We start from the raw sequence: 17,136 nt of genomic DNA on the forward strand, positions 1-17,136 counted from the left end.
AAACTATAATATACCACAAGCCTAAGAGATTCTGCACAGAATGAACGTTAAGAGATGTACTTTGAGATGCAGAAAGATCATGAACAGAAATACAAACCACTAATCATCATTAATGCAGTCATTAAAAATTAATTCTGATGTTATGTGGCCACCTGGAAAATTATTCATGACATAATTTTAAGTGGAAAACAAACTACAATGTTACACCTAAACTGTTTATAGCTCTATAAAATGATATATATGTAGGGACTAAACTGAAGGAAATGGAAAAACTACTAATGGCTAATTATTTTCAAATCAGAGTATATTTTTTTTTCACATTTTATTTTCATTCCTTTTAGTATTTATTTAATTTTGTTGTGTAATAAATATATATAAAATAAAAGTGATGCTTGCAGCAATCTTGGGGACAGGGGGGTGGGTATGTGGATACTTTCTCCCAACAGAAAGGAAAATTTCCAATCAAAAACAATCTGGGATGAAAACTAGATTTTTTTTAAACAGACTGCATTTTGATTCATTGTACACAAATGGGGTACATCATTTCGTTTCTATGGTTGTACACGATGTAGATTCACACCATTCATCTATCTAATCATACATGTACATAGGGTAATGATGTCTGTCTCATTCCACCATTTTTCATACCCCCCTCCCTCTCATTTCCCTCTACATAATCTAAAGTTCCTCTGATGGTCAACTCAGATCAACTCATGGCAGCTTTCTGAGGAGTTAATATTAAAAAATATTCTGGTTGAATGTGAAATACAATGGCATCAAGATGAACATCTGTCCTTGGCTGTGGAAAGTGGAGCAGTGGGACTCTGGGCTAGGAATGTGTCATCTCTGTCACAGGACTAGTATCAGAAACTAATATATTAGTTATATTATGTATATGTATGAAGAACCAAGAATAGCATACCGCTTTTCTTAAAACAATCAACTCAAGAGATATTGGTAATTCAAAACATGACATAAATAGTTCTTGTCCAACAGCCAATATGAAAAAGTATATCATTTTAAAATGTAATATTCTAAAGGACACAGTTTTCATGCAAAGGATTATAGCCATGTCACATAGCACAAGCATGTGGCAGGAAATCAGGACAGATAGCTGTTTAATCTTTCTTATTAAGTTGCTATAATTCCTACATATTTACAATAAAATCTCACCATGTTTTTTGTCCCTGTACAGAAGATTCCAGAGAGAATAGCCAAGGTAAATATCTATCTGTACAACTCAAGTGCTTGAATAGTACCTAAGCTTAATATTTAATTAGGTAAATTTCCAGTTCTCTATAAAGTGGTGAATCTGTCTTACCATCCCCACACATTCCGAAGTAACCAAATAATACTATTATTTAATCAGAGTTAATCAACAAAACATATGAAAACTACTGAGGCCACCATGGCAGATTTTGCACCACTGGGTGACTGCACTGATGGACTATGAAGGACTCCATTCAGACACTTTCACATTTGCAAAGTCTCACTGCCTACTTGGATTCATTTTCCATGAATATATAATACAAGCCAAACCTCATTAATAATTGAAAATGACTAGAAGGGGATACATGGTTGAAAAGGTTCAGAAGGAAAAGAAGCTCTAATGTCTAGCAGGTGTCTTGACATAAGGGGGCAGAATCTTGACAGCCCAAGACAGACAGTTCAGTGAGGCATTTACAAAGGAGCTAAAAGCATCAAGTGAGATAACATATTTCAGGCAGAAAGGGAAAGTTCCAGCAAGCCTAGGCACTGCTCTGGGCTTATGTATCCAGCCAGTGTCTTTCAAAAGAAAATCCAGAAGCAGATCACACTAGATGCAAGGTTCACTTGCCTTGGGCTGGACATAGGGAAAAGCTCAACTGACCCATAGTAATGACCTTGCCTGGCAGAGCCCATCAAGTTCAGAATATCCAGCCCCACCCCATCTAAGAATAATGTGAATATGAAGTAGAAAGTTGTAGCCCCAGAACAAGGAGAAAATGGGTACAAACATTTAGAGTGACAGTCTACAGATGTTGTATGTTGGTTCAGGGCTATTACTTATATGTTCCCAGAGATCAAACAACAGCTTTTTCAGGGCCTAGATCAAGCTTCTACTCCTTAGACTGCCCTACCCTAACATTAACCATGGCCTTCTAGTATGATGCAGCACCTCTGTGTCATAATCTCAACATGCCAACATCCATCATGTCCCTAATGATTTAAAATTACCTTTTTATTTTATTCATTTTGTAATCCAGTACTCCAATACTGTAAGTAGCCTGAGGGTAAGGAACTATATTTCCTAGTCCCTGTAAATACCATATATATGGCTTGAAGGAATGAATTCAGAAGGGAGTTACATCTACACCTGTCATAGCAATATTCACCAGAAATCCAAACCTGCCTGCAGACCAGTGTATTCCATCATTCTAAAGAACATAACAAATCTTAAGCCTTTTGGAGCCATCTGTTGTAGGAAACACTAACTGCACTATGATATGGGATGTGGGTAGCTTCATGTAGGAGCGTTAAGAGTGTAAAATCAGTCATGACCATCAGTCATGGTACACCCTCAGAAGCCCAGGAATCACAATAGTCAAACAGTAACCGTGGTGAGAACAGAGCCTGTTTTTTTCCACCTGTACATGCCCATCTAGTTTTTTAAGATCATTAATGGAACAATCCACACCTTTTACCACCCTTATAAAAAAATCAGTTAACAGATTGACAATGATACCCTTGGCCTCTACAACAGGGATGAAGCCCACAGAATTGAGAACTATTTTTTCAAATGATTGTACAACTTTCAGAACTGAAGTTTCCTAAAATTAAGAGTGATGGCAGAAGTCTGCAAGCACACCCTTTTTTCTGATTTCCATTAACATTTGGTTTTCAATGAGTAGAGATCCTTGGGGATCCTGGACACAGCTGGTGTCCCTGAGAATGTAGAGCCCAAGAAAAGACAACACGAACTCCAAGAAGCATTTATGAGGAACTGGTTGAATTGCATTCAATTCCCTCTGAACAGATTCAAATGTCTGAATCAAATGACAAAATCACTTCAAATGAATTAAAATGAATTGTGTATGCATGCACAGACAAGCACACATATCCCAAGCCCTTCCTTGCCTATAAGTAAAAAAAATTAAAATAAATTTTTTAAAAAATTCTAAAATATGAATTAATATTCCCTTTACTTAGTGAAACATGGCTTATTTGAAGAATATATTTCTATACCCGTCAGTGATGGATTTTAAAATGACATTTGCCAAGATCATGTGATTTTTTGTCTTTAAAAAAAAAAAAACAACTATCAAGGACTGTAGTCAGCCTTCATTAGTACAGTATTTCTAAGGCATTCTATTGTAACACCTTCTCTCAAATGAAAAGGTAAAGACAATCCTTATTGATATTAAAACCATCTTTTAAAAGGTTATATTGATTTCCCGCACCACTCTGATTTCATCAATGCCAGTGTCAGTTCAATGAAGAGGACAATGTCCTGTAACAGCTTAAATTGATAATTCCCAAGTGAACATTACCGATTTTCTATCATCTCTCACTATGAACATCTTTGAACTCAACTCAAAGAAGATCATCTAGGCAAAGGGTTGGAGTGATTAGAAACATCCAAAAGAACCTTCCCACTGAGTTAAAATACTGCAAATGAGTTTTAAATATGAAGCAATTATGAGGTCCTATTAAGGTCAGGCAACATGACCCATCATGCTTCATTAAACCTATGATGATTAAACCACCCTTAGTATTACAAAATAGCACAAAACCACAGCTCCTGCAGCCACCCCTCACATGGAGCAAATGATGTCACAAGGACTGGGTAATAAGTGTTTTAGGGACCTTGTCATGAAATCCTTATAACCCTATTAGAAGCTTCATTTCACTGATCAATAAACAGAAGAAAAGAAAGCTTTAGTAATTTGCCCAGTGTCACACAGTCAATACCTAAAAGAGCCAAGATTTTTGATGCAGTATCCCAGCTCTGCATTCTTGATCTTTATGCCACCTTGACCTTGCTTGTTTCAATGTCTAATTTCTCATGAAGTAACTTCTTCGTAGAAAGTCTTCCTAGTAAATGCAGCATAGCAAAGGACACTTCAACCAAGTTTCAAGGGGCTATGCAACGTGGGAGGAACAGAGAGAGGCAGTGAAGCGAAGACCTTTCCCAATGACTTCTACAAACCTTTGGCGGTCAATTTCCTCCAGCCTTCCATTAGGTTACATTTTCCCTCCCCACCCCCATGGTCTAAGCAGAGCTTACTTGCTTGGAAAATCCTCTCTGACCAAGAGAGTGTCATGAATAATTCTTACATGAAGTTAATCTTGATTTTCCAGGGAGACAAGCTTTTGAAATGAGGGACCATTTCTATTTTCTCTATTCTATTTTCTAAACATGACATCATAGTCAATTCAACTGTTTTTGGCAATCAAAAACGTAGGCATGTGGATCCAATGAAGTCATCGATCAGGTTTCACCTTCCAAAGTCAGTCTTCAAAGTTATACTTGTCAATATAGATTTAGAAAACATTTTCAGCTTTCCCCCAGGAATGGCCCAGCTTTTGTCAATTTACACTGCAATTATGAGGAAAATACTAAAACCAGGAATGTCAATAGGATGCCTGTGTGTCTGGTATCAGCTTTCTGAATTTGAGACTTAGTTATAAAATGCAAAATTGGAAAACACCTTAGAAATGAAAGAATCTAAAGCATTTTTGTTTCACTTTGTTTTGTGTTTTAGTAAGAAGGGGAAGTTCTAGAATCTCGTCTCTTAAAAATGACAGCCTTAAGTTAGAACAATAGACTGAATTTAAATTTATTGTCCTCCAAAATGCACCTTTAGTTCACTTCCATTTTAAAAATACAATAATTGAGTACCATCCCTGCTAGCTTGCTTTCCTTATCCTGATCAGAAGGTAAAAGGACAAAATATTACTGCATGGGTCTGGATGGGAAAAGCTGCCAGCATTGTGGGCACCACTGTAGGTTTATCATCAAATTGCCAGACCCGTTCTTTTCCTAGTAAGATACCTGTCATGTGCAAGGTACTCTTCATATGTTACTACTCATATTCAGAGCACCCTAAGTACTTTTATCTCCATTTTACAAGTGGGAAAACCGAGTTTGAGGGACAATAAAGTCCTGTAGTTTATATATAACAGAGCTGATATTTGAATGGGGTTTTTCTGAATCCAAAACCAAATCTAATCCTACAATAGAGGTTTCTTACGTGGTTCTGTCCCAGGCCTACCTCAGAGAGGTCCCTGGGGAAGGCTTACTGAACTGAGAGGAAACTTTGGAAATTTTGTCTCTGTAAGCATTCTGAATTACATAGAAAACAGTGTGAGTTCATCCGACTTCAGAGAAACTGATTAAATCTGATAGTAAATGCCAAAGACTTGTTCGAAATTTTTAAAATGCTGAACAAATTAAAAGTATTTTTACCATCAAACAACCTTTCTTAAATGACATTTTGAAGACAATAAAAAAGTCCTATTATCTCACTATCCAATCAGCTCTGTTAACATTTTTTAAAAGGTATGCCTTAGGAAATAGTTGTAGTCCGTACAAGCACACGATAAAAAATGACTCAACTCAGACAGATCTTACTCCCTAAAGTGACTACTAGTAAGTTTCTAGCGATTTTCAGATAAAAAATTATACATATTTATATACACACATATATTCATATGTCAGCAATTTGTGCATGAAAAAAGGATTTTGTTCTGTACTACTTCATATTATGCTTTAAAATATAATTTAAAAGCAATGATAACACCAAAACATTGTAAGTTCTAAGTCAGTGAATGCTCATCCACAGCCACAGGCAAGAAAGATTTGGTGGGCAGGGACTGGTTTTCTTACCCATTCGGGTTGTCACTGCAAACCAGAGAAATTATTATAAAGTCTCACAAGTAAGACATCCACAATTGCTTAGCAAAATTTATGTTTATAAAGAGCTCAACCAAAATACCAAGTTATCATTCATAATGCATCTTAAAATGACAGGCTTCTCATTGGAATGAATAAAAACAACACTGACAGGTGTTCTCAAGGCACAAGAGGCTGTGCATGGGACATGAGGGTGCTAGGGAGTTTTAGTCACATCGTCTCCCTTTCCTCCAACACTCTTTTCAGCTTTGGCATCAACTGTCTCGTCCTAAGAAATCACAGGTTCTTATGCCCAAAGGAAAGGAAGGTACCTAGCATGTATATCAGAAGCCCTCCTGGAGACAAAAAGAGTGTTCAGAAAAGAAGCTTCAGCATCTGCAATATCATACCAAACAGAACATCAACCAACCTCTATACTGTGGATCCTGAAAAGGATTGCATTTGATAAATGCATCCTGATGCTGATAAATAAATAAATACAAAAAAAGCACCTAGATCTAATCAATAGCACCACAAGAACTTTATCTTGGTTTTTAAATGTCAACATCTGCTAATATTTAAAAGCTTACCTCACTTAAGAACATAAAAACACAGTAAGGTTGATCTCACATGAACATTCAGAAATTAAATATGGTATTTAGGCATAAACGACTAACTGCTTGCATCCTTTGACAAAACGATTTTAACAATCACACATTTACAGCATCACTTGGGTCAGATAAAGGAGATCTTTCCTGAAAATCCAGGTTCATATAGTCACAATCTTTTCATAGGAAATTGCTCTAAAGGGACACATATTTCTAAGTCCATCTCTACAATAGGCTTAGCAAGATCCCAGGGGTTCCTGAATGTGGCTTTTAAGCATACTCTCTGGTGCTTTAAAAGGTCTCACCTCCATATAGCACCTGGGAGTTAATAGATTAGTCACTTCCAAACCCAGTAGAGAAAGAAATTCCTGAAATCTCAGTTGGAATGGGTCTTAGAGACCTGAGGTCATCTGAGAAGTAAAACAATGAAATGATTGAAATGTAACTGACTTGAAAGGGAATAACAGGAAAAGCTAAAACAGACATAGGCTTGTACACCAACCAGAGGGGCGACTTTATACAAGTTAGTGGTTTCTCCAAATGTCAGTATTCTCATCAGTAAAATGGGAATGACTCCTACCTAGTGGGGTTCCTAAAAGGATGAGTGCAACTAAGATAATGTTGCTACCAAGTAGAGGCCCAATAACATCAGGTGATTGTTATTGAACCACCTGATGTTAACTAAATGAAACAATGCAGCAACTGAGTCTGTGTGTCCTATAAAGTAGGTGTCATTTGGATGTAAGGTGTCCCCCTACAGCTCCTGTGTTAATCAGGAATGTTCAGAGGTGAAATGACTGGATCCTGAGAGCTGTAACCTAATTAGTCTACCCTAGTTTGAATGGACTGATTGGGTGTAACTGTAGGCAGATGGGGTGTGGCTGCATGTGGTAGGTCACTGGCAGGTTTAAGAAGGGTTCATCATTCCTGTGTTCCTTCCCCTTTCTTTCTCTGCTTCCCAGCAGGCATGAGCTGAGTGGTTTTCCCTCCACCATGCCCTTCTGCCATGATGTTCTGCCTTACCTTGGGTCCAGAGCAATGGAGTTAGCCAACAATGGACTGATCCTGTGAAAATGTAAGCTGAAATAAATGTTTCCTAATTTGTTTTTATCAGATACGTTAGTCACCATGACAAAAAGCTGACACACAAAAAAGTTACTTCTTCCACAAAATGAAAAAAAAAAAAAAGAAGAGAAAAACCCTATCAATGAAAAGGTATATATTGACTACTGAACACAAAACCTAAGCAATAAGGTAGTGCTTTAGTACTTTGGGTTATGGTAAGAAAACTGGAAATAGACAAAAGGCTAAAGCTGAGAGAAAGTAGTAAAGTGACCAAATGCCAATCTCTTATTAGTGACCAGGGCCACATCTACCATTTTTTTGCACATTAAAAGCTCATGATATTTAAAGATAATTCATCATGTACCTTCCCAGCCATGTCTTCTAGTTCAAATATTAACAAAGAAAACTTCCTTCCTGAGAACCTCTGTGGTAAAGCTCCGCATCCCTGTGCCAGCTCACGTGAGACTTAGGGAAACAAAAGAAATGTCAGGGAAATGCTACCTGCCAAGACGGGCCAAAAACACTGGAGGCAACTTCTGCCAAGGATTCCTACAGAATTCAAAACACTCAACCGTGTAGGAAGAAATTGGATGACACACGTTCCAAAGAAAAGATGAAGGAGAAGTGGGAGTCTGCCTTCGAGAAGGAAAGCCTTGAGGGAGGCAGAGCCAGTTCTTTCCGGGGTGTGTTCTGGAAACTGACAACAGATTTTATAGTGAAGAATCACAGACACATTTGTAAGCAGTGATCTGGGGCACATTCATCCAAAAGATGCTGTCACCAGCTGACTGTCTAAGGCATCCAGACAGCCTGGGGACCAAGAAGAGGATAGGGGTGGCACCAAGAGAATAGGTGACCCCAAAGGTCATTTCCAGAATATAAACCTAGGAAACTAAGTTTATTTACATAGGTAGATGTGTGTCATTTACATTAGGCAAAACTATTCTAGCAATAGGGTATGTTATTGGGGTTGTAATAATATGTCCTGTTCTCAGTCTGAGCTTTCAGACTAAGCCAGGGTTAAAAATATTAAAGTGATCCTTCATTCATCACCCCAAAAAAGTAGTATTACATAATCATTTTTGTTTGCGTTTGGTATTTGTTTGGCTTAGGCAGAGTATTTTCACTTTTGTTGTTCTTTTGCACTGTCACCTCTCTTGCATCTTGGCTTTGAAGAGACTCTTCACAGCACTTCTCAAAACATGGTCACACAAGCAACAATAGGTGTTGGCGAGGATGTGGGGAAAAAGGTACACTCATCCGTTGCTGGTAGGGTTGCAAATTAGTGCAGCCACTCTGGAAAGCAATGTGGAGATTCCTCAGAAAGCTTGGAATGGAACCACCATTTGACCCAGCTATCCCACTCCTTGGCCTATACCCAAAGGATCTAAAATCAGCATACTACAGAGATACAGCCACATCAATGTTCATAGCTGCTCAATTCACAATAGCCAGACTGTGGAACCAACCTAGATGCCCTTCAGTTGATAAATGAATAAAGAAACTGTGGCATATATATACACAATGGAATATTACTCTTCCACGAAGAATGATAAAATTATGGCATTTGTAGGCAAATGGATGAAATTGGAGGATATCATGCTAAGTGAGATAAGCCAATCTCAAAAAACTAAAGGATGAATGATCTCACTGATAAGAAGATGAGGACAGATAATGGGGGGTAGGAGGGGTTAGCATTAGGGTTAGGGTTAGGGATAAGGAGGGCGGTAAGAATGGAGGAAGGAAGGACTGTATAGAGGGAAAAGAGGGGTGGGAGGGGTGGAGGGAAAGGGAAAAAAATAACAGAATGCATCAAACAACATTGCCCTATGTAAATTTATGAATTTTAATAAAAAAAAAAAAAACATGGTCACAGACACACAGATCCATCAGTTTCGTTTTTTTTTTCTAAGAGGCTCACAGACCTCTCATGAATATTCCCATTCATTAGTTAACGTTTCATTAACAAAGCTTGAACAGATTAGATCAAGATTTCAGTTCCTCAAAAACAACCATCCATCAATTTCTTCAAACATTCTGTATATTTTGTAAAGCTTCCTCCATGCTCAGGCTCATGCCCCTGCCCAGTGGGCTTCTTATTCACTACTTGTCCTGGACAGACCCAGCTGCTGCTTCCTGCAGAGGGCAGGAAGTGCAGCCAGGAGATTGGACCACCTGCTCCCAGAATAGGACTCTCATCCAACTTAACCACAGTGCCTTTATTGCGATCATTGGTCAAATGTCTGACATCCCCACACAGGTGTTTGCTCCGAGGGTTTGGAAATCTGTTTTATTCACAACTGCACCTCCAGCACATAGAATGTGTAGTGCATGATCAATGAATCATTGGGTAGAAGAATAAATATGTATTTCAGATACTTTTAAATACATGTTTTAAATAAACATCCTACTTAACTCTGAGTACCTAAGAAAACCAAATATCCTATAAAAAAAAATTTCAATCTTCTGACATGCTTATCAGCAACAGCTATAAGACAGCACTGGCCAATTTGTATGACAAAAAATGATATGATTAATTTATGAGACATGTGATCTACATAAATAAAAAGTAAGGTTTTATCATAATAGAAAACAACAAGAAGATGAAACATCTTACTGTGTAAAAATTATGTGGAGTCAAATTCTGAAAACCAGTTGTCAACACCCCTTTATTCACGGGCTCTTGTTTGCTTTTCCATGTTGAGAACTTCCTTCCACAAGCCAGATCTCAGGCTCTCAAACAAGTTAAAGGCTAAAAGGAATGGAGAATTCATCTCTGTCTCCTAAAACATGAGGAGTAAACTTCCATCTTTCATGTTAAAGGAGGAGGAGTGCATTTGTAATTTTTCCTAGCCAGAGTGAGAAAGGCCCAAATTTCCTGTGCAACCTATTTCTCATGCACTTTCCAGCATTTGTTGATGTTATTCAGTCAGTTAAGTTATCCAGTTGTAATGTTCTATCAGTTGGCATTTAGTTCAATTAGTTGATAATTTAATAATTATTACTCAGTTATTATAACCAATCAGTTAATAGTCAATTATTCAACTACCAACTAAATCCCGGTTCTTTCAAGTCTCTACAATACCAGCCTCCTTCCTGGACTTCAGAACCCTACTGATCCAATTGGTCACACACTATGAGGTCATCCAGACATTTCAAACTGACAGTGTCCACCTAAATCACAATTCTCTGTACAAAGGCTGCCCCTCTTTCAATACTGACTTGTGTGTTGACACAAACCTGATCCTCAGGGCCAACACCTCCCTCCCTCTCATCACGCTCATTCACCTGGTCACCCTTGTAATTTCCTGGTATTCTCTTAATTCCTTCCACGCCTCTGCTTCCCCACTGCCTTAATCCAAGCCAAATAACGTCACTCCTGAAAGACAACAGCTTAACTCCTTTCGCAACACAAGAGTCTCTAACTCTGTTCCCCATAACACTGCATGGCAAGTACTTCTCTGCTAGTCCAGAGGAATGCTCTGTCCTGAACCTGTACCTGCTTCTGGGGCCTAACGTCGTAACACTCAGCAAAACTAGCAGGCAATCAGTCACCATGCAAAGGAAAGAATACGTGGATGATACAGCTGGTGCTCAGATTCTGCTGCCCACCATGAACTCCAGTTAATATTTATCTCTAAAGAAAAAGTGAAGACAGTAATCTGAAGTTCACACCCAAAGGTGAACCATCACTTACAAGCTCCCACATTTACATGGCTCCATATACAGTCTAACTTATGCTGCCTGACACGGTGGACCTAACCTATGATAAGATGTTTAGAATTGTGGACAACATTTATTTCAAGGAAAAAAAAAAATACTAAAAATACAAGGGCCAGTGCTTCTGGATGCCTGCCCACATATAAAGGATAAACACAACATCACCTTGAAGTGCTCTGTGAACAGGGAAAGAGGCTAACTTTTAGACTATCCAGACCAAATCTCAGCATCCTAAACAAGGTCATCTTCCACAATCACCCATGTGGCTCTTCATGAGGGCACTCAGATGAGCCTATGATAAGGTTTTGGAAGAGAAACTTCCATAGTATTCATGGGTATAAAGTCATGTCCATTAACTCATGAAATTTTTAAAGTTTGCACTAGAGTTGAATGACAATAACATTTCTTCTTTCCAATGTGGGAATCTGTCTCTAAAGAAAAGCTCATGAAAACTAAGTGGTCAGGAAATGACTAGGATTGCTTAAAAATGTATATTCCAAGCAGTCTCAAGCCTGCCTTCCAGACCTCTTGCCCAATTCCAACACCCAACACACAACACGAAACAGGCCAGACAAAGTTCTGGAACCAGACTTCCTGTGCTTAAATCCTGAATAAGTCACTTTCCAACTGTGTGACCATGGGTAATTCTCTTTGCTCTTCTCTGTCTCAGTTCTCCCACACCTAAATAAAAATGACAAGAACCCTGCCTCATCTTCTTAGAGCATCATTGATGTAATACATGTAACTGAGAGTAGTACAGATTATTCTTTTACAGGTAGAATATCCTTTATCCTTTATCTGAAATGCTTGGGACCAGAGTCTTTTGAATTTTTTTTCAGATTTTAGCATATATATATATATATATATATATATATATATATATATAAAATTATATATCTATAATGAGATCTCGTTGGGATGAGACTAAAGTCTAAACACAAAATAAATTTTTCATAGGCACATACCTTTAAGGTAATTTTATACAACATTTTAAATAATTTAGTGCCTGAAACAGTTTCATGGCATCTTAATTGTGGCACAATGGCAGCACTCAGAAAGTTTCAGATTTTGGAGGACTTTGGAATTCTGATTTTCAGATTAGGGATACTTAAACTGTATTACAATAATAATATAGTATCACTTTCACTTCCCTCCCTCAATCATCACAAGGGGTTACACGCCCAACTAGTTCTCTTAAATTCTAGAAGCAATGGTTCTCAAACTTTAGCATGCTCCAGCATCATCCAGAGGTTTCTTAAAACAGAATTCTGTGCTCCAGAGGCAGAGAATTTGGGTGGAGAGAGAAAACTTTTTTTTTCTTTTTTTTATTACCAAGTATGGAACCCAGGGGTACTTTACCCTTTACCACTGAGCTATATCCCCAGCTCTTTTAAAAAATTTATTTCGAGACAGAGTCTCACTGAGGCTAGCTTTGACTTGTGATCCTCCTGCCTCAACCTTCTAAGCCACTGGGATTATAGGCATGTGCCACTGCACCTGACTAGAACAAGCATGTTTAGCAAATTAATCTCAGGTGAATAGGTGCTGCTGGTCTGGAGTGACAGTGAGAAACACTGAGGAACACCACTGCATTGGTGGAGGATAGCAGGCAGCTACAAATCCACAGGGCTTTCTATGGCCTTCTACCCACCTAGAATTCCCTTCCTGGACTTCATCTCAGTCAACTGCACTAACATCTCCAAAAGGCTTGAGCATCAGAAGTCAAACAACAGCTCCCATGGTGACTCTATGCAGAATCTTAACACGATGCACAGTGGTCAATGAAATCATCTCTGCCAGACTATGAGTCCCTTAACAATTAGGACCTAAACTTGCTCAGTACTTGAGATCAGAAGATCCTCAATCAATAGTGATTGATAGAAATTTGGGATAACCAATAGCCAAAGACATCCTTGTGAACCAACAACCTGGAAGATCTTAAAGATCAGATTCAAGTTGTTCACTAGACACAAGTGCCCAGAGTTCCTGTGGAGCCAGTGATCTCTGCTACCCCATCCTGCAGTCTCTTCTCTGCTCCAGGGTCCATTGTCCTTTGCCTTCAACCACAATTTTCCCTCTCTTCAAAAGTAACGGAGCTTCAGCCTGAGGCTTTTCACCAGCATGGGCCCCCATGGGAACAACAAGCTGCTGGTAGTTGCTAGTTATTATCAGGAGAGGGGAAGCCAGACTGCAAACAGGAAGCATTTCTATGTAAACATTTCTGGTAAATTGCCCAATAAGATCTTAGCTGAAAAAGACATACATTTCTCTCAAGGTTGTCTTTTTCTTTTAATCACCTTTTGTCCTTTTAAATAAATATGTGCTTTTATGCTCAATTTTGTGTTAATTTTTTTAAAAGAGGGTCCCCAAATTTCTTACCCATCAGTAGTCACAAAACTTGCATCTTCTGCTTCATATCCTTCTATATATTCTGCTCCTTTATCCTTTGGATTTTCTGAAATTTTCTTGAAATTTTCACCCATCCTGACTCTTCTCTCTCCCTTTTACACCAGAACCAAGCCAAGAACACTTTTGTAAACACCTCCGACAGAACATTTTAAATGCTTCTAATGGAGAAATTCAAGATGTCTTATTGATTTCACTGCCAAATAAACACATACACCCCCCCCACACACACACACACAAACGAAATAATTCAAGCATGATCCAGGTAGAATATCCTACCTGATCCTCTCCACACAGGCAAGAGTTAACCAGTGACATCTCCTAAGTATTTAAATATTAAACTTTGATTTTTGGACTGTAATTACCAACCATAATAAGAGTTTCAAGAGGCAAGTGTTCTCCATGTCAGGAAATATAACCAATTCTACATGCCAGTTTAACTATCATTCCATACAGTGTTGTGATTTTAATTTAAGAATCGCTTCTGTAATTTACATACACTTTATTTAAGATGTCAGTTGTTATGGTTTATTTACCCCAAAGACAAATTAGTAATGTTAGGATTTTTGCTAAATCTGCCCATTGCTGTACCTTATATTTCTTGGGATAAGTTTGAGGAAAAATGAATGTAGTCTTTAAAAATAAATATTGGATATGTTGATTTATATAACTTTATGCAGAATCTTAAAACGATATACATAGTCTGTTCAAGGTAACAACAGGCATGCAAGAAAGCAAGATAAAATATGTCAAAGCATATGAATACAATGAAAATCAACTCTTTATTCAATGTGTAACAGCAGTTTCACTAATTGATCCCACTTGGATATATTAATCCCTTAAAACATGACAAACTTTAAAAAACAGCTATTTATCTACTTGTCTCAGGCAGGTCATAGTAACCACCCAAGTACAAAGAAAATAATGTGTATTTTATTCATGACAAACTAAGCCCCAGGAGGTGAATTTTATGAACACAAACTTGAATTCTAATTTCCAGTATATCTGTCAGATTTACACTATCTGGCCCCATAACAGTGCGGAATATCAAATTAAAGTAGCACTTACATATATTCACATTCAATTCCTGGGCCAGTTACTTTGCACAAATTACTGAATTGCTCCCTTCTGCAGTTTTTCATCTGTGCAGGGAAGTGATATCTACTTGTATATTATAGAGCATAAGATAAAGTGTTAGCATGGCACATAATTGTTTTTTGTTTTTTTTTTTTTTGGCAGTACTGAGGTGGTACCCAGGGTCTCAACTATGTTAGTCAAGTGATTTCCCATTGAGCTTCACTTTCAGCCCATGGTTGATTTTAATATCTTTACTTATGGTTTTCATAATTCCTGTTGCTGTGAATGAGCAATGAAACCAATAATCCAGACTCTCAAAGAATTACATTTTCCATGCATTTAGATATTGTTTACCAGTATATAAAGAGATGCTGGACTGAAGGCAAAGCATAGAATACCATTAATCTTATTCTGAACACCCACCTGTAAGGAATAAGTACCCTAAATTTCCCCTTTGTGTCAACACCTGCACTACCAAACAGCACAGCAGCCTTGCGGAGGTTCCCTCTTAACAGGCCCTGGTACAATCAATATTTGTTCAACTCAAATGTTACTGACTCGGGTAAAAAAATGAATTCATAATCCTTAGCAAATCCCTCAATAAATGGTGACTGAATTCTATATGTCACTGAAACAGGTATTCTAAAGTCCCAAAGTTCACCAAGAAGCTGTTTGGCATCTGTCAATGCCCACGCAAAGGGAATTTCCAGAGCATTCTTGTGCATACTCATATAAGCATCCAGATGCAGCTGAAACCCTCAGACATGGCACAAAAGTTCAAGCAGACCAGAGAAAATCCATTCTACGGAAAACTAATCATTTCAAAGTCACCAGTGCACTGTCTAACAAATGGACAGTACACTAGAGAACTGATTGAAGAAATAAACGATTTTAAAGTTACCACCGTCATCATCGTAGTCTTCTTCCTTTTAATATGATTAAGACTGCAAATTTTGCTCTTATCCTAAGGTTTTCTACTTTCCTTTAACTGAACAAAAGGCAACGAAAGAAACTGAAGTTGAATCTCTGCAGCTTCAGGAAAGGAGCACATCAAAACCTTTCCATACTAGGGAATGACCTCTACAGAGATTCCAGGCCATGGCAGAGAGGTGACTAAATCCCTTGCGCCTGGGGAAGACTGGATGTGTGACCATTAATATGCAAAGAAATCCTGGAGCAGGCTGCCCTCCCCTCCAGGGCTCTTCTGCATTTCTGTCTGTCTTCCACCAGACACCTAGCTGACCCCCGAAACAGCAGCTACAGAGAGGGCAGTAGCTCGGCTGAATTCCCATCCTGGACCCTCAAGGACTACAACTCCCCACTTGGATTGGAGACTGACGACCAACCCTGGGAAAGAGCAGGCGGCGATCCTGCTGTGCTGCCAGGTGAGCCTCTCGCCGCACTCACCTTTCCCGACGCTGGGTCCCAGGGGCTACAGAGCAGATGGGCACGCACCCCTTATCGGAGCGGGACCTGAGGTCGCTGTGGCCGTAGTTACTGCTCCAGAGCTTAGGGAGCAGCCCTGACACCGCGAGGGCAAGGCATCGCCGAGGCCGCCGGACTTCCTTGGCACCCCCTAGAGAGCCCCGCCTTAAAGGGGAGGAGGCGACCGCGCGTCACCTTTGAGACGCGTCTGAGCCTAGCGCGGGCGCAGCTGCGGGCTGCTCTGCCAGGTGTTACAAGAAGGTGCCTCGGCTCAGTGCTGGGCACAGGCTGGATGTAGAGAAGGTGATGACTTGCAAATCATTCGTCTGGATTGGCTTACAGGTAGAGGAAGTTGTGTCCAAAAAGTCCGAAAGAAGAGGACAAAAGTGACCTGCTAACGTGGTTTCTAAATAACCTGTCTTCGCTGATACTTCCAGGAATTCACTTTACTCCAGCAGGTCCCTAAAAGATCAGTGGACAGAAAACCGGCTCCCTCTTTATCGCCCTCACCCTGGAAAGAGGTTTTCAAGCTTATTAAACCTGTGCCACGTGTGCGCGATCGTGGTTGAAAATCAGCCACCCAAATCTATAGAGATCTGTTTTCTGAATCTTGGTTCCTCGTCTATCAAAATATGGCTGGTTTGTGGACCCAGCGAGTTGGGTACGCCCCGAGGCAACCTAAGACTCTTGTGATTACTGCCACTAAGGTGCCCCGTAAATATTCACCTTTTGTTATTTACTCTTGCAGTTCTCTTTCTTCCTTCTTCCTTCCTTTCTTCTTATTGTCATTTGCGCTGTTTCATGCTTGGTCAGTTTCTTTTCTTGTCTATGCAAGAGCCTGGGTTTACTGAGCACTATTTCTATGCTCTGTAAGGTGTTGGGTGGTTTAGGAGGAGACATACAGGCTGCTTTCAGGACTCATTACCAAGAGACAGTAGTTTTGAAATTAAATACAAGAGA

The 17,136-nt window shown here is 39.1% G+C and overlaps 1 protein-coding gene across 1 annotated transcript in view; it reads right to left on the bottom strand.

Moving 5' to 3' along the window:
- Nucleotides 1-16,311, bottom strand: part of MCTP2 (multiple C2 and transmembrane domain containing 2) — a 217,322-nt gene extending 201,011 nt beyond the window's left edge. The window contains 1 exon segment of the mRNA XM_079127378.1: nucleotides 16,159-16,311. The gene's annotated coding sequence lies outside the window, so the exon portion shown is untranslated.
- Nucleotides 16,312-17,136: the final 825 nt, after the last annotated feature.

The sequence above is a fragment of the Sciurus vulgaris genome, assembly GCF_902686455.1.
Source record: "Sciurus vulgaris genome assembly, chromosome: 2".
Taxonomy (NCBI): Eukaryota; Metazoa; Chordata; class Mammalia; order Rodentia; family Sciuridae; genus Sciurus; species Sciurus vulgaris.